At 32.8% G+C, this 20,938-nt stretch overlaps 1 protein-coding gene and 2 long non-coding RNA genes across 11 annotated transcripts in view; 1 reads left to right on the top strand and 2 right to left on the bottom strand.

Annotated features, from left to right (window-relative positions):
• The window catches only part of LOC145694939 (uncharacterized), a 337,759-nt gene extending 334,029 nt beyond the window's left edge, over positions 1-3,730 (bottom strand). Inside the window, exon 1 of the long non-coding RNA XR_014133081.1 lies at positions 3,406-3,730. This is a non-coding gene — a long non-coding RNA (uncharacterized LOC145694939). The remainder of the gene's footprint in view (positions 1-3,405) is intronic.
• LOC145694937 (uncharacterized) overlaps positions 1-20,938 on the top strand; it is a 391,240-nt gene that overhangs the window by 220,474 nt on the left and 149,828 nt on the right. The window lies entirely within an intron of this gene.
• Positions 19,978-20,938, bottom strand: part of LOC145694938 (uncharacterized) — a 62,196-nt gene continuing 61,235 nt past the window's right edge. For both annotated transcript variants that reach the window (XR_014133077.1, XR_014133076.1), the window contains one exon: positions 19,978-20,315. This is a non-coding gene — a long non-coding RNA (uncharacterized LOC145694938). The remainder of the gene's footprint in view (positions 20,316-20,938) is intronic.

The raw sequence follows: 20,938 nt of genomic DNA, 5'->3' as shown, positions 1-20,938 counted from the left end.
TAAAGGTTAAAACTTTAAAACTGATATATCAAAGTATACCTTCATGAAACTTTTCACAATGGTGCTAGCAAGGAGAACAACACAGAACTTCTTCGTGTCTAAATGGCTAGTGTAAGTACCTTTGGTGCAATAGACCCAGGCTCAATTCCCGCCGGCAGCTCATTTGGTTCGGATCCGCTGTTAAAACTTTGAGATTTACGTCTGATAATAACCTCGGTGCTGAAAGTGACGCTAAACTCAAAATCGAATCCAAAGAAGTGAGTACCTACTATGGTAAATGAGTTGATTTTAACGTCCCTTTCAGCAGCGAAACTATATGAGACAGGACCTACTGATTAACGTGGAATCCGAACCACATGAACTCCCACCGGAAATCGAACCCGGGTCTCCCACACCAAAGGCGCGTATACTAACCGCTTAGAAATGGAGCTCACTATGACAAATGAGATAAACACGAAAATTGTCATTAATTCTTAAATGTTAATTTCTATTACTATATATCAGTAGATAAATCACATCATGCTGAACAAAATACTATATTTCGGGATAAATTCTTATACGTAAGTTTCGAGAAAATAGAGAAAAAAATGAACTCTTTGGCGCTGATGTTCATAGCCAGTATGATGCAGTTTATAGCTTGTATTCTGCTGGAATTTTTATTTACTGTACTGTATATGGGAAACATACAGTACACTGTTAAGTATCAGGCTATATTTATTATTGTTTGATTTCCCCTAATAGCAACGTGCATACTACTTGTAAGAAACATTCGCATATTTGCGATAAACGTAATTAGAAATATTATTAGAAAAATTATTATTATTTTTTGTCAAACTTTAGTAAAAGAGGAACAAAATTAGTACATTATCTTAACCTCTTCAAAATGTTTCATAAGCGAATAAAAAATAAAAATGCCAAAACAATACAGATAGGAGTTTCCGAAATATACAGAATTCTACTGAATATTTTTACACTAAAATCATTGTTCATTAAAGAAAAAAAAAAGGTGCAAAGCAATAGTACTTGTTTATTTATGATGTTTATTCGCGGTCGAAATAGTAATTAAATAATGAAGAAAGTGTTATTTTCAGTATCGAAAAAAAATGAAATTACGTTATTAATAAATAAAATAGAAAAGCAATTGATTATATTCTCTATGAGTACTAACACTTACTGTATATCCATGGGTTCATGTATTCCTAAACTAAAATGTTTGTAATAAAATTCTGCAGCAATTTTATCCCAATTTACAATCCATTCAAATATATATATATATAACTTAATGCAGGTTACAAATTTGCATAATTTCGAATACTCCTCGATTGAAATTCAGTTTATTTTTCGACCTCTCTCTGGGAAATGACATTAATCAATCTAGTATTTGAGGTTTTCAAGCTAAATGAGTCTTATTTTATGCATTTCCTTTTCTTTTTTCATTTTTCTTATTCTTTTCTTTCTTTCTTTTTCTTGAGAATATACAATTTAGCTTTGTTGACTGCGTAAGATAAATTTGTTTCAGCAAATTATGATTATTATGGCATTTTCTCATGAAGTATGCTCTTTTAATATGAAATTGTTTTAATATGAACTACCGATGATGATTTGAGAGGTAGCTCCGGGGTAAAGCCCTCCCCGAATTACTGTTATTTTTTGAAGTACTTTTCACTCCCTGTATATTAAAATTTACTTCGAGCCACTGGCACAAATCCCGGAGGGGATGAGGGGGACGTGTTCCCTCCTAATAATCCGATTTGAAATGTGGTTTTTGGGGACAAATGTGATGATTTGTGTCCGACTACCACTTCATCTACATCGCCTGATATATAAGATACAACAGGTGCTTCTCGGAAATCAGATTCATCAAATCTGCCCACCTCCCAATGTTGAAGACAACTCTGCTCCTCAGACCCTCCACAGCATTAGTTTTCAACTTCATAAATATTTTGAACATAAAAAAAAAAAGTGTGGATGGTCTTTCCCGCCCAATGTTGAAGACAGATTTGCGTTGCTGCTTCGAGCGAAACTCTTCTGAAATCAACACTTGATTATAACTTCATTTTTTGTTTGTTTAAAATTCTAATCAATGTCAGCTTAATAATAATTTACAAGTGAAAGTAATACTATTTCCCTAAACAATAGAAAGGTAAATTAATAAGAGATTTAAATTCAACAGCAACAATTAATATTTTCAGATTAATACTATGCGTACATTTATATAGCATTATTATAGAGCTCGTATTTATTAATTAACTTATTAATTTCACGTAGTGCTATTTTACAAGAATAAAGCAACATATACCAAGTGACGTAATGCTAGATATAGTCTCGCCGTTTTTAAGTATAAAACATATACCCACCCTGTATATGCTTCTTCTTTCGCAAATTTAAGGTGAGTACGAGGTAAGAAATAATAATAATTTTGTATAAGCATATACTTCCGTATACATTCCATTACATCTCTGAACATTAGTTTTAATATGGATGTCTCTGAAATATGAACATAAAATAGTTTTTTCCTTTCTTATACCTGTTTTGATATTAGTAATAATAATAATAATAATAAACAAAGAGGGCTCTAAAGTCATTTTTATAATTTGCTGACTTACTGAGTCCATTATGTGAGCACTGAAACGTTAGTTGAAACAAGTATAAATTAAGAAATAAAAATTGGCAAACAATTCTCGAATATAACGTTAGAATATTATTAGATAAGTTTGAACGACATTCAGCAATGATGCTGTGCACAAACAAAATATTAACTACATAGGAGAAATTTCAGTCATTTGATGTGAGCTGATGAAATTTCAATTGATTTATAGTATATAAGTCTAACTTATGTACTACGGATTTCAGTATTTATTTTGTATGAGTAAAGTTATGTAATGATATTAATAACATCCATTCATCATAGCACTTTATTTCGTTATTGTATATTATATTTTATATTATTATTATAGCTATAGAATAATTAGTAATTTTCATATTTATATCATGATATATTGTACTTTATTGTTTCTGCATTTCAAGGTATGAAACTCATACATATTACAAGTGCACAAATAATGATTAACGGGAGAAGAATGGCATGCTTTGGCGAGAGACGGGGAGAGGGAATGACGGGAAATAATCTCGAGACCAGAGCCCTCTCGTGTCATTTTTTTGGAATTCTCTTTTCCCTGTTCACCATTTATAGAGGACAGGGCGTGACAGAACAAGTGGAAGTAAAGCAAAGATTACTACTAAACTTTCAGGAGATTATGCTATAGTATGAAAAGATTATAATTTTAATAATAAAAAAATATAACAGGCTGAAAGAGCTTTTTATATTAACTATTGCTTTAATATGTTGCAAAGAAAAGTTTTCAATAAATTGGGTGGGTTTTAAAAGCTAGGAGATTCACTTACCTTATTGACGATAATACAGATACAAACGTCGAACCGACAAAATGTAATGTAGTGAGTTACACAAGCACTGGAGTAAATGCGCTGGGTCCATAATATGCACAATGATAATAAACACAGAGCGTCTTAGAAATCAGTTGAATTTTGTCGACTGTCTGTCTGTGAGAGAGGCACGCTTTTCGTAGCTGAGAGAAAGGGGCTTGCTCGCTTGCTTTCCCGCCTCAGCACAGATCCAGGCAGCTTCCTCTGTCTTTACCCTTCTACAGTAGCACGGCGCTCGTCTACTATGTATGCAAATTAGTCACTTATTAAGTGTAGCGAAAATTCCTCACTCACAGACAGACCTTTTCCATATTGACTGAAAGAGAGAGGTGATGGGAGGACGGGGAGGGAGAGTGCTATATACAGACAGGAAAAAATGAAACGGGCGGGTGAAAGGGGTTGTCATAAGGTCACATGACTGACAAAATATATTTCTATCATTTCTTGTAAAGAAATATAATTTTTTCTTTCTTTTTCTCTCCCTTCTCTTCCCTTCTCTCTCTCTCTCTCCTTTGCCGAATGGATGCAATTAGCTACACGTCAATAAGACAGCACCAGCATTCATAAGAGAAACATAGCTAATCAGTGAAGTAGTAGGCCTACATCCATCGGCATATATATAAGGAGCAGAATAGTATTCGAGTCCACTGATTCGTATCACTTTAGTACTACCCACGAGATGAGATGAGCCTCCAAAGGAAACTGATACATTTAACAAGACAAGACACTATTTTCATGCCATATATATATATATAAACTCCAATTTAATACCTACATTTTTCTCTCTTTTTAGTTTATTGATTTATACGAGGAATTATTTTCTGTTTTCTTTGAATTGAATTCTAAAAATTCGATTTTTACTGATTTCTTTTCCTAATTTGAGTAATATTGATTTAAATCTAATTTAAGTCATATTAAATGTAAATATTTATAATGGAAATTCATTTTGAAAAAGCAAATGACACTTAACTAGATTTGAAGAAGAAATTAGTAAAATCAAAGAAGTAATATTTTGGTTGATTTAAAAGAAAATGGAAAAATAATCCCACGTATATAAATAAATGGGTTAAAAACAAAGAATGCGTCGGCATTCAACACCGTCAACAAAGTGCATTTCCCATATACACCATCAATGGACTTAAAACAAAGAATGTGTAGGTAGTCAATACCTTTTACAAAGTGCATTTCCCATATAACTCAATAGGCTAAAAGAAAGAATGTGTAAGTAGTCAATATGTTTAACAACACTTTTGATTTCCCATATAAATCAATGGACTAAAACAAACAAATGTTGGTATTTACTATCGTTAATAAAATGTATTTCCCTTACTAATTAATGGACTAAAAACAAAGAACTCATAGATAGTCAACATCTGAAACAAAGCGAATTTTTCATATAAGTTAGAGGGGGCTAAAACAAAGAATTCGTAGGTATTCAACACCGATAACGAAGTGCATTTCCCATACAAATCAATGGACTACGTAACTTCTTTAGCTTAAACGCCTTCACTATTACGTAATAATTCTTATTAAAAATTTAAAAAAACAAGAAAATTCTGAACCAATCCGCCCTGTCACCAGCTTACCAATACCAAGTTTAATAATTCGGCTAAAATTGTAGCTAATGCTTATCTACACATTATATGAGAATATATTGTACAGTACACTTGTTAGAAACTAAACGATAGAAATTCAAGTGATTTATTTTTGAATTCGTTTATTTGAGGGTGTGTCTGGTTGAAACCTCTTTATAGGCGAGAATAATTTTCATAGTTCTGTATATTGTTTGTCGATTTAACACTTTTTTTCTAATTTTATTCAAGAATTGTATCTACTAGTATGTTGTCATGTTAAAAAGAATAAATATTGATAGTTTTTCTAATAGTTTGCTCTAACTTTTTAGTAACATATCTTTTAACGCTAGCGTTACCTGGATTTTTTTTTGAGTGGAGTGTAGATCATTAAAAAAATAGTAGACAACCTTGTAAAGAAATGTGATCCAAGTGGATTTTTCTCAGTATAATCCTTTTTAATAGCTCTAAGGGATAATATATAAATTTAGACAATGGTGGCTTGTGTATGTGTTACTTCTGCAAAATTTTGTACTAGTAACGTGATTTCTGTATTCTAATGTATTATCAAAATAAACGTTACTAGATCGTACTCTACAACACTCAGACACAAACCACCATACATCCAGGGGCGGATCCAAGGGGGCGATCGCTCCCCCAGAAGAGGAAACTTTCTTATTTTATATATGAATAAAACCCATCCTAGAGTTTGGAGCTCTTAAAAGTATCTCTAAGTAGCAGTATTACAACCCACCGCCACCCCCGAGAAGTCCGTCCTGGATCCGCCCCTGTACTCCAGTTCACAAGTAATTCGCTGTTAGAACATGATGGTCAGACCCACATGGTTCTCACATTTTCTACACCACTTCATCCTTATAGTTATAACAATACTGAGACATGAGTCTTTAAATGCTTTTGAATATTAGAATAATTAGAATTTGCCTTTGATGCACGTATATAATTCTAATTCTAACAATCTAGTACCTAACAGGGCATTACTGTGGAAGATATAAGATAAATAACTGAGTATATTGTTTAAAGAAATTGTTTCTTTTTATTTATTTATTTTTTAAAAGTAAGCTCATCGCTAAGCTCATACCTTTACTTTTTACATTTTAGTGAATAGTTTAAACACAATGAAAATCTTTTTTTTTTTTTTTTTAATTAGAAAATGAGCCAGACAGTATCTCCAAAATGTTTGTACAAGAACTAATACTCGTTTTCAAGACCTTTTGTATAGTGCACGAGGGAGGATCATAACAAAGACTACAAGGCCAATATTTCTGAAGTTTCATCTGTTATAGAGAAATCGGAAGTGTGAAGTAATTGTAACACATGGAGCTGGCAACTGTGCAGAATTTCAGCCACCTGCCAGCTATGGCGCTAGTTGTAGGTAAAACAAAAATGGCGACTTGTTTGGAAAACTCATCTCACAAGGAAGTTCGCTCAGTTATTTGATTTCTGTGAGTGAAACATGTAACCGCGGCAGCTGGTAGAAATTTTCGAAGTGACTGTACTGTTTCGTCAGCGTGTTGCAGAATGGTGTCGAAAGTTTCTGGCTGGTAGAGAAAAACGTCACCGACGAGAAACGTAGTGGACGACCCAGCACGGCGTCAACAGATTTGAACACAGCTCGCGTGGAGGTGCTGATTCAGGACAGCAGCAGGATCACGTTACGACACCTGATGGCAGAATTGGGAATGTCGTTCGGGAACAGTGATGCCAACCCGTGGGGGAAATCCCATATTGTGGGATTTTTTGGCAATGATTTCTTGGAATGGGATAAAGGGAATTTTCGTAAAAATTTGCAGGATTTATGGGATTTTTCATATATCTATTCGACTGACGCCAATAAAATCGACTATGGGAGATGAGCAGATAAATAGATCTTCAATGAAGTTAAAATTATTGCCACTTGTCAAATTTTGTTACTATAAAATGCATGTTAATGTTGAAGTGATTCATGCAGTGACTTGTAAATCTCAAAAAACAAGTGTCAACGAACGTTAATTGTACTCTGGTATTTGTAAAAAGAGAGAAGTGAAAGAAAGAACAGAATTAACAGAAGAAAATAAAACGGGAAACGTTCAACTTGCAAATCGTTCCATACCAAATGACTGAAGAATGAAATTTATCTAGTTTTATTACGTTCGGTAGAAGATTATACTCGTAGCACAAAAGCATTATGAAAATATTACTAAACTCACAACAAAATGTATTTATTATCATCAGCATGTTCAATTAAGGAAAATATTTGTTCATAAGTTATTTGATAAACGTAGAGATTGGAATTGTTGAATAATTCACTCGTATATGGAAGAAAATGACTGATATACACTAATTTCACTGTTCATGTTTTCTAAGTTGAGAAAATTTTGATATTAGTATATTGTGGGAAATTCAAGAGCAAAATGGGAATTTCTACCTCTTGAGATGGGATTTTATAACGTTTCAGGTTGGCATCACTGTTCGGGAATATTTGTGACATTTGGTCCCTTAGCTTCAGACGAGGAGGTGAAACATTTTGTGACAGTGGCTGAACACGGAAGGACATTATTTTTACCAGGAGGGAATATTCTAACTCATCCCACAATGCGATAAATGCCACAACCGATATGGAGACTACGTCGAAAAATAACCTAATGTATTTACTATCTGTTAGCTGTATTGGTTGTATAAAATAATATTTCTATACACGTTTTACTGCAGACTTTGTAACCTTACTTTCTGATCATTCCTTGTATAAATTTGGGTAACCATCAAGTATGACGTCATAAACTGTGCACTCAAATTTCTGGTTTATAAGAGAATATTTGGAGAAAAAAGTTCTGAGTTTATTTAGTAATATATTGCAGATACTGTCTGGCTCATTTCATATATTTTTGACATTTCTCATCATCTTTTGAATTACTCAGTAAAATTCAGAAATCGTGGGGGAGGGAGGGGAATTAGCGAAGAGCCTACGCAATCAGCGTTTTAAGTTTGATATAAATTTAGGAAATTTCGTACGTAAATTTAGCAAAAAGGAAAAAAAAGGAAATTTTTCGATAAAACATGAAAATTCAGGGAATACTGCTAACAACTATTGTACATAGTGTTTAAAGAATATAAATATTTTAAACAATAGTCCAGTGTAAATATTGTTTACTATATACTAAAATATAGTAAACAATATTTAACATTCACAAATAATTTATTTCTCTGTTTTTTCTTCCTTGTAAATCTTTTTAAAGTTCCGTTCGGTGAAATTCCGTATTTCGTAAAAATCCGATTTCGGAAAAATCCGGAAATCAGAAAAATCCGGAATTTTTCTGAATTCCTGAATTTTATCGAAATCCGGAAAGTGAACTTTCTAACTTAGGAAAATACATTTTTCAGAATCCGGATTCCGGAAAATTTTGGCCATTCCTTGTATAAGCACATTCCCTAAAATTAATTTTTGGCGTTGTATCATTTGGGCAGCAACTATAGTTTAAGTACTGAAAAATATACATGTACGCGTATCTTCTATATTCATCTATATATGCACATTTTTATTTCTTCTGTAGAGACGTTTGGTGTTGTGTAAAGCAAAATATATATGATTTTTTTTTCAAGGGAGGTGGGATTATGTCTTGCTTTACTTGAACAAGCATTATCTCATGGTCCTTTTGCCGGATATGTCTTTCTTCTTTTTCGTTCATTTCATCCATGTGATTCTTCTCCCTGTTTCTTTCCATTCCTAGATTTAAGTCGTATGTGTCACGCCCAAATATATATATTAGAGGTAGGGAATGACAGTCAAAACGGAAGTAGAGGTTCGTGTGTGTATGATTCAACTGACAAAGGAATATGAAATCGTCCGTGGCTATGCTCAACGACCGTAGTAAAGATTTATTTTATCTTTTTTTTTCTTTTAAAAACTATACCATTATCTTTGTCATCTTCCTCTATTTTTTAAAAAAATCGTTTACAACAATAAAATAGATGTCAGTAGAGGGAAGGTTTCTGCTACTGAAAATATGTGCGTTAAACAAAGCTAGCTATATAACGATATGCGATGTTTCAATTTCAATCAGCAGAACTGATCAGCTGAATACCGGTGCGCACTGCGCTCCCGGAAATTTTTGTTGGGAGAAGTCCAAGCTTTGAGAGGGGGGGGGGATGCTACTACAAGCCACTACATTTATGTTGTATTGAACAAATACTCTGCACCCGAAAAGATGATAAGTACTTCCATCTATATTTTCATATAAAAATTTTCATTAAAAAACTAGGTTGTTTTTTTTTTAAAGATAAAAAGTACAGATATAGTGTAAGATCAAATTTTTCATGCTACATCAATCATTTCCCTGTTAAGCAAGTGAAGTTTTATTGCGAAAGTGTACAAATGTGTATGTTGAGTTAGAAGTTTTAGGGTGGTTCGCACAGGATGGATTCCCCGTGGTCGCGCCCTAGCTGAAGATCTTACCTAAAAAAAAAAAAAAAAAAAAAAAAACTTTATCAGCTCACTGTAATAGGGATATATATATATATATATATACAGTGGCGGATCCAAGGGGCACTATAGGGGCTATAGCCCCCCTTGACGCTGAGATATACACTGGATAAAATGGGATTCAATCCTGCTTTACACTGGATAAAACGGCAAAATATGGTTTAGCCCCTCCCTTGGTCATATCCTGGATCCGCCCCTGTATATATGTATATATAAAAACTTATAATCTCCAACTTCAGTACAATTGTAAATTGAATATATTTCTATGAAACTGCTATAGTAGGGCTATTTTAAATTTTGATAGAGCCTTAGCAATCAGTGTTTATTGTTTGAGAGAAATTTCTCTAATCATGGAAAAGTTCCTAAGTCTTGTTAAGACCTCTCCGCGGATGATCCCACTGTTTTTTTTTTTTTATATAAGTTATTATCAAATGCAAGAACGAACTTGCAATTGTCATTTTATTTACAACTGGAAGAGTAAACACCATCATTAATATAGAATAATTTAAAAATATAAACTACGATTAGTATTAAAATATTTCAGAAGTGTTTTGAAACTTCAGTTATACTATTTTGAATTTATTTTGTTCACGGGGGAAGTGAATGACGGCTTTGTGTGCCCCATTTATAAAGAAATCGGAAATTTTTAGCATACATTCCTCAAGCTAGGACTTAGCATCTAAACAAAGGTGATTGGGATCTTATGACTAATGTGCTAAGTGAAACATTACTTTTCTGAAAGTAAGACAAACTACAGAGAGAATGTAAAGTAGAGAAGGAAGTAGAATAAGGATAATTATTGTTCTAAACATGGACGCCCGAAGAAAATTTTCTAGGGGGTCTCATCTCCCTGGTTGATATATTACGTATGCTATTTTTAAAAAATTGTATTAAGAAAATTTTAAGAAATTTAACACATTTTCGTGAGTTGGGGGGCCAGGGCCCCTGCCTCCCGGTTCTAAATCTCAAATATTTCTAATAAAATGTTGAATACTTTAGGAGTAGATATCTTAAGGATTGTTTTCATTCTGTACTAATAAAATATGGAATAACTTTATAATTGCATTGATTTTCCAAATACACACACAAAAATCCTTCTCCGGACAGCGGTATATTGTATATACAAATGTACGGTATCTTCTTGCTTAGAACAAAAATCAATATGGAGCATACGTTATCCATATGCTACATATGCACTGCCCTTAGATGTTATATCAGCCGTTGCAGGATGTAGAATATCTAACAGTCTTCCTTATATTACATACATACAGTATATGTATGTTACCTTTGTCACTATATGCTATATACGTCCATTTGTATGTGATATTCTGACCGCCTATATTGTTTCATACGGAAAGTATGTACAGATGGAACACATACAGTATAAAGAAAGTATTATAAAACATGCGTTTTCAGTTATACGCTTGCTGTACGTCAAGTCCAAAATCTACAGGAATTACGCATGTAACTTACTTTTTAAGTACACCACCTACAATTTTTTCTCAGTGTAGTGGCGTACGCAGAAGTTTGTCAAGGAATAGGGTTTATGCTTCCAAATTCATATGATTTCAGGTGTTCTCATCTATCTTAATAGGATAAATGTTTTATCTTACGATAATGTCTTGATCAAGTGGGTAATCAAAATCCGAAATTCCTCTTGCTTTAGCCATTGTTGCCAGTAATAATAATAATAATAATAATAATAATAATAATAATAATAATAATAATAATAATAATAATAATATGTTAATAACTTAAAGGTTGCTTCAAAATTTGGATAATAAATGGTTGAGTATCTATAGTGTTGTTTTGGTTCTTTAAAATAATGTTGAATAACTTTAAGAATTATACTGATTATTCAGTAACAAAGTTACGAATAAGTTTTGCGTTAGTTCAATAGTCAAACGATGAGGCTTTAATGATTCTTTGATGATATTGTTATTATTAATTGCCTTTAAGTTGCTTGGATTATTCAGAATAGAACATTAATAGTACGGAATAATTCTAGTTTGAATCTTAAATGATAAAACAATTAGAAGTATTGGGGGTAATCTAAGTAACAATATTGAATTACTTATGATTCTTTAATCATAAAACGTCATTACCATAGAATGACATTATTGTTGTTTTGACTCTTTTATGACGAAGTACTATTACTATTGAATAACTTTGCTGTTGTTCTAATACATCAACAATAATAACTTAATAAATAACGATACATTGATAGATCATATTTGAGTAACTCCAGATTGATGAAACAACAATGATATCGAATATCTTAAGAGTTTGATTTTGAGTTTCTGTGTTTCGGGTCCTTGTACAATACCTAGGTTATGAAGATCAATATATATATACGAGTATATTATTAACGTGAGCTTCGAACCAAAGACCGAGGGTTGGGAAGCACGGCGAATCAGTTATGGAGTGCTCAACTCTGGAGCGAGTTATCCCTGGTTCGATCCCAGGTCATGTGAGACAATATCGTGTCCGTGGATTTTCTCGATGTTTTCTCGTTTCCTCCTACATTCTCATCCCACAAATTACGTCATAATCACTCACTTTTATTAAATACCTCGTCTTGTTTAGCCTACAGAACATAATTGTGGGATGTAAGAATAGAAATTTCATTTAATTTTCGACCAGGGCTTGAAATCGGTGCAGTTAGCGTGAATGCATAAGATCAACCATATAGACCGTTCGCCATAACAGTATCTTGCTTTCTGGAGAACTGGATTGCAGGATTATACTCTGTAAAAAAAATATCTCGACAACTCCTCGGATGTGGTTTACACTCAACCAAAATGATTTTCTACATGAATTCCTGATAATATAACAGTGGATATTCGCAATGAACAGTCCATCTTTAATACAGACACACAGGTTCAGCTTATTGGCATGACTATAATGAATTTATATGCCTATATAAGTAGCAATGTGTGGTTTAGATAATATTTTGTAGAGGGAGTAATACACAAACATCAAACAAACAATAAGAATAGCACACAACCAAAATATGGAACATATTTAAGGTAAGACATATTGTACACGAATATAAAGAGGTACAATGCAACAAATTAGTATTTTGTGACCACCATGGGCTTTCTGCAGTGCAGCCAATCGTCGAGGCATGTTGGTAACAAGTCTATGGCAAAGTGCAACGTGAGTTTCTTTGCGTGAGTTTCCTACTATTCGAAAAAGTCTTGTTGTTCAGTCTTTTGCTTACAATGGCCCAGAAGTTTTAAATTGGATTCATGTCAGGCGAGTTTGGAGGCCACAGAATCTCATAATAATCATATCGTTAAACAACGTATGGCATTACGTGTTATCGCTTCGGAGAACGAAGTAGTCCATAGTTCCTCCAGAAGAGTTGTCTCTAGCTGTTGTAAGAACTACACGTGCCAGAATTTGAAATAATTTCGTGCATCAATTGATCCTTCACATATCTCGATTCTTCCGACGCCTTTAGCCGTAAAGAAGCTCATACAGAATGTATAACGTTCCTGAAACACAACCCTTTCAAGTTTCTCGACCTTTATTATCTACAACTTCACACTACCATCATTCTCCATTATTCTAAATTTCTTTTCATCGGAGAAAACTACGTGCTTCCAATCGTCTTCAGACCAACTTTCATATCGATTCACAAACTTACGTCTTGCTGCCCTGTGTACTTTTGTCAGCTTCGGCTTCTTACCCTCTTCACGCAGTCGAGACAACATAGTCGTATTACTAATTGCACTTCCAAGGTCATCTCGAATTACAGAAGCGAATTGGTGGGAACCCACCCCTCGATTTTGCAGTGCTGTTGATGTTATTTTACGATCTTCTCTGGGTGATGTTTAGTTTTTTTTTCTGTCACACTGTTGGCGAAGTAAAGATTTGTTATGTTTCTTTTGCTTGTGAACTACTCTTTCTGCTGTTGAATGGTGGGTTTTGAGTACTCCACTGATCTCCCTGAGAGATCTACCTTCGCTGTGGAATCCAAGAGTTTTGATTTGTTTGCAAGGGGACAAGTCACTTCTTGGTCAGTTTACTTGCTTACAGTCCACATACAGCAACAATGCCAGACAAGAACAACGCTGCGCAAAACAAAATTACCACTTGACGTTGACACTCTCCGAACAATTAGAAAGCACAGAATGCTGTTTAAATTGGTCTACACATCACAACTACAATGCAGAATTCTCATTGCGGGACACTTTCAGTGCCATCTAGCGGGAATATTACTGATACACAAACAATTGACAAGCGCCGTTGTGTACTCCAAGTGTAACAGATAATGCAAATGAGCCATCCTACTCTTCCTTTCCTTTTATTTCTTTTCTGTGTAAGTTACTATAGCAATTAAAGTGACGCTATTTTTTCTTTAGAGTGAATTCTAATGTGACCCTAGCAACCAACTTTAGAATGGTTGTGATGAAAACCAATATCACCTCACACTGTATTTAATTAGTACCTCGAATATAAAGTTGCACTATAGTGCCCTTTGTTTCTGCAACATTCAATTAAAGGCACTCATATTGTTCATTTTTCTTAAATAATTTCAACATCTATGAACGAAATATGGCGTATCATACTCAATGTATGATACATAACTAAAATTTGTTCTTCTTCTTTCTGTATATTCTCATAACTCCTCTATATATATGTAAAAAAATCTTGTATGTCAACTTCGGAAGGAAGTGACTGAAAGAGAAAAAGAAGAAGGAAACTACTTTTGTCTCTAGGACCAAACAAGAATAGCAGAAGAAGAGAAAAACAACATATGTGAGACTTGAGCAATATTGCAAGTCAGAGAATATGTCTTTTCGAAAAATAGCAAAAAAAAAAAAAAAAAAAAAGGAATTTCCTTTTCGAATAGTATTGCCAAAGCAAAAGCAACACAAGAAAAGAAATTTTACAAGAAGAAATACTAAAGAACAGTGGCTCCTTCCAATATTCGTCTTTCCTCGAATGTTCTTTCGCCTTTTTACACATTTTGTACGTCAGAATCCTCGTTTCCAAAGATATTTCTCGTTTTTTTTTGTCTGCGTCTCTCTCAATCTCTGTTGTTCCCCTTCTTTTTTACATATACCCATCCCTTATATACTCTGCACCTCGAACCCTCTCTTATCCAAAAAAATAATAATAAAAAAAATAATCTTTTATACATATTTCTCTCCCTTTTCTCTTAGCAGACGAAACACTAAGAAAAATTCCTTTTCTCCAATTTTTTTCTTTTTTTATTATTTTTTACATGAAGTAGAAAAGTAGAAAGACATGGTAGGTACTTCCCCTTTCCAATATATATATATATATATATATATATATATATATATATATATATATATATATATATATATATATATACTTTTTGTGTGTCACCTTTCTTTCTTTTCAACTTATCATTACACGTCCTCTTTCACTCTACGTTTGTTTTGTTGTCTGAGCTGAATTTTCTTTAATATGTTTTAGGCAGTATGTATGGATATATGAATATACTGTCCTAGCAGCTTATTAAATACTTAAAATATTGCTTTTTTTAATACTTAAGAGACTTACACTGAGAGAAATACGACTTTAGTTACTTCTACAGGACAAAATAAAAGGAACTGCTGGAAACACAATTTTAACATGATCAGATCACAAAAGCAAAATAGCATACACTATTAAGAAGAAATCAATATATATTTCTGGTTCTCGTTGATTTTTATTTCCTTTGTTACAATCAGCTTCATCTTTTGTTACAGTTACAATCTAGAGAACAACTTAAATTTGATAATACCTTGAGTATACATGAGATTTGAAGCTTTCCTTTTGCAGTAATGATGCATTTTCTTTGTTCCTATTATTATTTATGGGAACGTCTTAAATGTCTGTATTGTAGGAAATTTGAGACCACTGTACAAGTACTTACAAAGAGATAATAACGGTAATAGTAGTACATTAAAGAATTCAGAGAAAAATTAAAGTAACAAGAAGAATTTTCTCTTCTTACATTTTTCGAAAGAACCCATAACTCTGTCTTTCCAACCCCGAGAACAAAATGAACTCTTTCAATCAAGGGAGAAACTAATGACTTGCTTGACTTGACTTGCCTTTCAGTTTAGCGTTCGCTTTCAGCATCGAGGCTACATGAGACGTAGACCTACTGCTAAATATGTGATCCTAACAACATGAGCTCCCGACAGAAATCGAACCTGAGTCTCCCACACCTAAGACACGTACGCTAATCGTTTAGCCAGGAGGAAGCTCATGACTCGCTAGAATTAAAGTTTACACGCACAAGGGTTGCCAAATTTTAAAGAGAAAGAGAAAAGCAGGAGGATTATATATAAGTACATATGATATTCAAAATTTACATATAACAAACCCATATATATATATATATATATATATATATATATATATATATATATATATATATATAGAGAGAGAGAGAGAGAGAGAGAGAGAGAGAGAGAGAGAGAGATGTAGTCCCATAGCCAGGTACGGTCTAGAGCGGGTGGTGCCCACCTTGAAACTCTTTTTTTTTTTTTTTTTTTTTTTTTACACCCTCTGGAACAAAGTGTTATAGATGATTATTTAAATTGACACAAAACTACCTTTGAAGTTCTTGAGATTTTATATAGCTACTAAATTAAATTCAATTTAGTTCTTTTTAGTCATCTATGCGTAAAATCATAAGCTCCTTGCTAGATACAACAAACATTGGTCTTTTCATACTCTAAAAAAATTCAAACTTAAGTACCCTATTATTGCACTATGGCAAGAGTATTTCTAAAGAATATTTGCATCAAGTTACAACGCGTAAACTATGGGCATAAACTGCAGAACAGGGCTGTAGCTAGGGGAGTGACCAGGAGGCTCAGCATCCCTATAACCTTCTTCAACCTCCACTGAAATTTTCCTATACAAAAGATAAAAATATATTGAAAAAAAAAGTCAAGAATGTAAGATGACAAGAACCTGCAACTCTGTTACAGATTCCATAAATAATAAATAAATAAATAGTTTTGTGTTGTTATTGTTCCTTTAGCATTAAATTTTTGACCTGCCTCTAAACAACTAGGCTGGCTATAGGCCTGCATATGTGGTTTCACGCAAGAAAGGATAATAATTTTAATTAAAAACTGGATTATTTTCATTCAAAAAATAGCCCCAACACATAAAACATGCAAACATGCATAATAAAGTATACTGCATAAACCCTCCTTGTTTTTTAGTTGTATTTTAATGAAGACTTTGCATCTCGCAACAGTCCCACCTACTTTTTATTTTAACGTTAAAAAAAAAAAAACACTTACAGGACATATTGAAATTCACAACCACTAGAGGTGCTTTCATTCTAGTACTATCATGTGCTTGATTTATTTTTTAAAAAAAAGAAAAGAAAAAGAAACAACGAAGAAATTGTTTTATGAAAAAAAAAAGGAAAAATGTAAATTATATCATAACTTGGAACTTCTCCTGGGAGGGTAAGCATTAATATTTGGGTACCCCAGAAAAATATGAAGGTGGGCCCAAATTAAAATATGAAATTTTGATTTTGGACCTCTCTTAGAATTTGAAATCTCAATAAACATTTTTATTTGAGGGGACAATAATGGATAGTACTTCAAGCCTTAGGAAACATTTCTTATTCAATCAATTTTTTCGTTATCATTCACTTGCTTCAATCACCATCTCCCTTAGCCTAAAGGGTATTATCGTCGGACGTTAAACTGAAAGATTTTATTTCATTTCTTCAGGGCCGGTTTAAGGGGGGGCTTATGGGGGATATAGCCCCGGGTGGACAGGGGCCTCCACTCTGATCAAAATCTCAACTGGCAATCTAAAAGGAATCATAAAGATACAATCGTCATCACAAAATAAAATATGACCAAAAATATGAAACATATTCTCTTAAGTTTCCTACTGTACTTTCACAAAAATGTATTACGTGAAGTCAGCAGGGGCCAGATATTTTCTCTAGCCCCGGGCCTCCATATGGATTAATCCAACCCTGCATTTCATTTTTAAAAAGGAGACGTAAAGTCAATTTTCCAATTCGAGACGAGATGAGAAACATGACAAGTCTCGTCTCAGTTTCTCGCGTCTCATGACCTACACTACTTCACCCGCATCTTAGATCTAAACACTGTTCTAGTGTTACTTCATTCATAGCATAAAACGTATAATTTGATAAAGTGAATGTACGAACACAATGAAGATCATTTGTCAACATTTAGATATACGCAAGTCATTACTCAATATGCTCCAATAATAAGTATGGTTTAAATATGGAAAGTTTAGAGTAAAGAATTTATTCTAGAATTTTAAATAAAGACTAAAGAAATGGAAACGTAATAACGGTAAAAAAAAACATGTTTCTTTTTAAGAAACAATGTTTGGAAAGTTTTATAATAGTATCAGCAGTTAACGAAAAAAAAAAAAAAAAAAAGTCGAAAGGTGAAACATATACTATTCAATAGATTTCATTGAACGGAACAAAATGAATGGATTAATGCAAATCCTCATATGTAATTTTCGAGAGAATAGAGGAAAACAAAATTTGACACTCTCTGATGCATAATTTTTTGAGAAAATCGATCAAAATCATTTTTAAATGTTAAAACGTATATCGTTTGTTGTCAATAATCTGATGCAATTTATAATTTTTATTTTGTTATTATAGATTATTTATTTATGCACTGTATGTGAAAAAATACATTGTTAAGTACCGGGTTGTATCTATTGTTGTTTAATTTCTCCTAACGAAGTAACGGATTTTATCTGATGTTTAATTTCTCCTAATGAAGTAGCGGATCGTATCTATTGTTGTTTAATTTCTAACGAAGTTACAGATTTTAGCTGGTGTTGTTTAATTTCTACTAATGAAGTGACGGATTGTATCTATTGTTGCTTAATTTCTTCTAACAAAGTAACTGAGTGTATTTATTGTTGTTTAATTTCTGCTAACAAAGTAACAAATTGTTTGTATAGTTGTTTAACTTCTTCTAATAAAGTAACATATTGTATTTATTGTTGTTTAATTTCTTCTAACAAAGTAACGGATTGTATTTATTGTTGTTTAACTTCTTCTAATAAAGTAACGGATTGTATCTATTGTTGTTTAATTTCTTCCAACAAAGTAACGGATTGTATCTATCGTTGTTTAATTTCTCCTAACGAAGTAACGGATTATTATCTATTGTTGTTTAAGTTCTCCTAACCATGACACATATAACTACTTCTAACAGTAACGCGTCTACTACTTGGATTCAAATGTGTTAAACAAGTCAAAATAATTCCTTTTAGTGGGGTAAAATGAAGAAATTAAGTGTAAAAACACTGTTCGCTTTTCCTAAAATTGATGGCTCGTACCCAATGTTTATTTATATTCTCCTTTATTCTATTCGATATTTATTCTATTTTTAAAAAAATAATGTTTCCTATTATGGAAAATCCAAAGTACCTAATACTTTTTAAACATTCTGCAGCAGAAGTACTGATACAATAGTATTTTCACCTCAGCTAGCAAGTAGGTGTTAAGAAAAGCTATAGATATTGAAGAGAAGTGATGATCACCTCGTTCGACCTGAGTGACAGCAGAACTCACCCTCCTTTAGCTGATCTGTCAACATCGTAAAGAAAGTCAAGGAGGATGATCCAAGAGAAAGTATCTCTCTACTATGTATATATAGGTATATCCTCCTTTCCTTTCAACTAAACTTTTTTTTTCTTTCTTTACCTCCATTCAACAAAGTTTACAAGTCGCACCAAAACTATCTCTGTCCCCCCCTCCTTTTTCTTGGGCCTATCGAAGAACAAGTGACAGATTCCCAAATATTGACTTGCTCTGTTATCGTATTCTGGCAAACGAACTTGGGTTACCTCAGACTTCTGTGTCCTCATACACACTTCACTGCTCACATATTCTATCCCTTCATTCCGTAACGTTTTAAGACTTCGGAATCTTTTGAGCATTGAATCAAGCAAAGATGTGTCTTACTTACTTTCAGGATACCACCCCTTCTTCTAGATTATTCGGGCGTGTTATATTCTTCTGACTATTCTTCAGAAAAAAAAAAAAACCTTCAACCGATTTTCAGGTAAACTATCTATAAACGAACGAACAAGAACACTGACGCGATTGGATGTTGGAAAAACAAGATGGATGTCTGTGTACCAGTGCATGGAGTTACTGATATTACGAGTCACCATGACGCCTTCATCCTGTTACCCGATCCTTGCTTTTCTCTCCTTTCGTATCCATAAAGTGTGAGACTAGGTAAAGAAGTCATCTGTAAATAAAAGCATTGCAAATGAAAAAAAAAAAGTTTTTGTCTTTAGAATAAAGCTTGATTCTCTCAAGTGAATTATGTGATATATACAGTGTATATATAGTGTATACAGTGTATATATCAGAATGAAACTCACTTGAGAATATATTAAGAAGAAACATTCTGGACATGGAAGGTAAGATCCTAAAAAATTGTTGAATTAAAGAAAAACAACAAGTATTTAAAATAATTATACTTTACTACCTTTCAAAGAATTGATTTTACCAAACTTTTTAGCACTATTGGTATCGTCCATATACAAAACTTTAGAATTGGTTCTTGCATTAGGTAGCATCTGCAGCAAGGTTGTAATATAAATGTTTTTGCACTTCTCAACCAATAATGTTATCTTCAGAAGTAAAGAAGTAGTTGTCTGATGCTAAAATGTGTTGAATAGTTGGATATTTCAAGTTTTTCTTCCTTTGGGAAAATGGAATTTAAAAAACTGATGCATCATCTTTGGTGCTTTGAAATGGGTTCCATAAGAACTAACAACTCGGTGTCCTTATTCTACGCATCCTGAAACACACAAAAAGCTGTTAGTATGTAAGGTATTACAATACTTTAGTTTACTGTATAAGACATAAGCAGAATATCATATATAACATATTACGTATTTCGGTATCATATCCATTAAAAACTACAATCCTATTCCATTAAATATACGATACAACATTATTAGTGTTTAATGGCGAAAGAAATTTGTTTAAAGATAAGACATGTATATACCAATCGACAACTCTTATTATGGTTAAGAAAATTACATACGTAACTGTAAATACTTAGTTTTCGAGAAAAGTTAACTATTAACTTGTGAACCTATAAATTAATACTGTACGAGAACTTTGACATTTATTAAGGTGAAACAGAGAGCGAAATATTATAGCCACATTAATTTCTTGATTATGATACCAGAAAGATGACAAAGCATAATGACATATGCCATAAAATTGTCATTAATTCTAAATTTTCTAGATAGTAAGGCTAGTAGCATATGACATAAAAACGTCATTAATTCTAAAATTTCTAGATAGTATGGCTAATGATATATGCCATAAAATTGTAATTAATTAAAAATCTCAAGATACGTAGTATGGCTAATGATATTGCCATAATATTGTCATTAATTATAAAATTTCTAG

Source organism: Thermobia domestica, chromosome 9 (assembly GCF_964235325.1).
Source record: "Thermobia domestica chromosome 9, izTheDome1.hap1.1, whole genome shotgun sequence".
NCBI lineage: Eukaryota > Metazoa > Arthropoda > Insecta > Zygentoma > Lepismatidae > Thermobia > Thermobia domestica.
The sequence above is the reverse complement of the archived record's forward strand: the minus strand, read 5'-3'. Positions and strand labels throughout refer to the sequence as shown.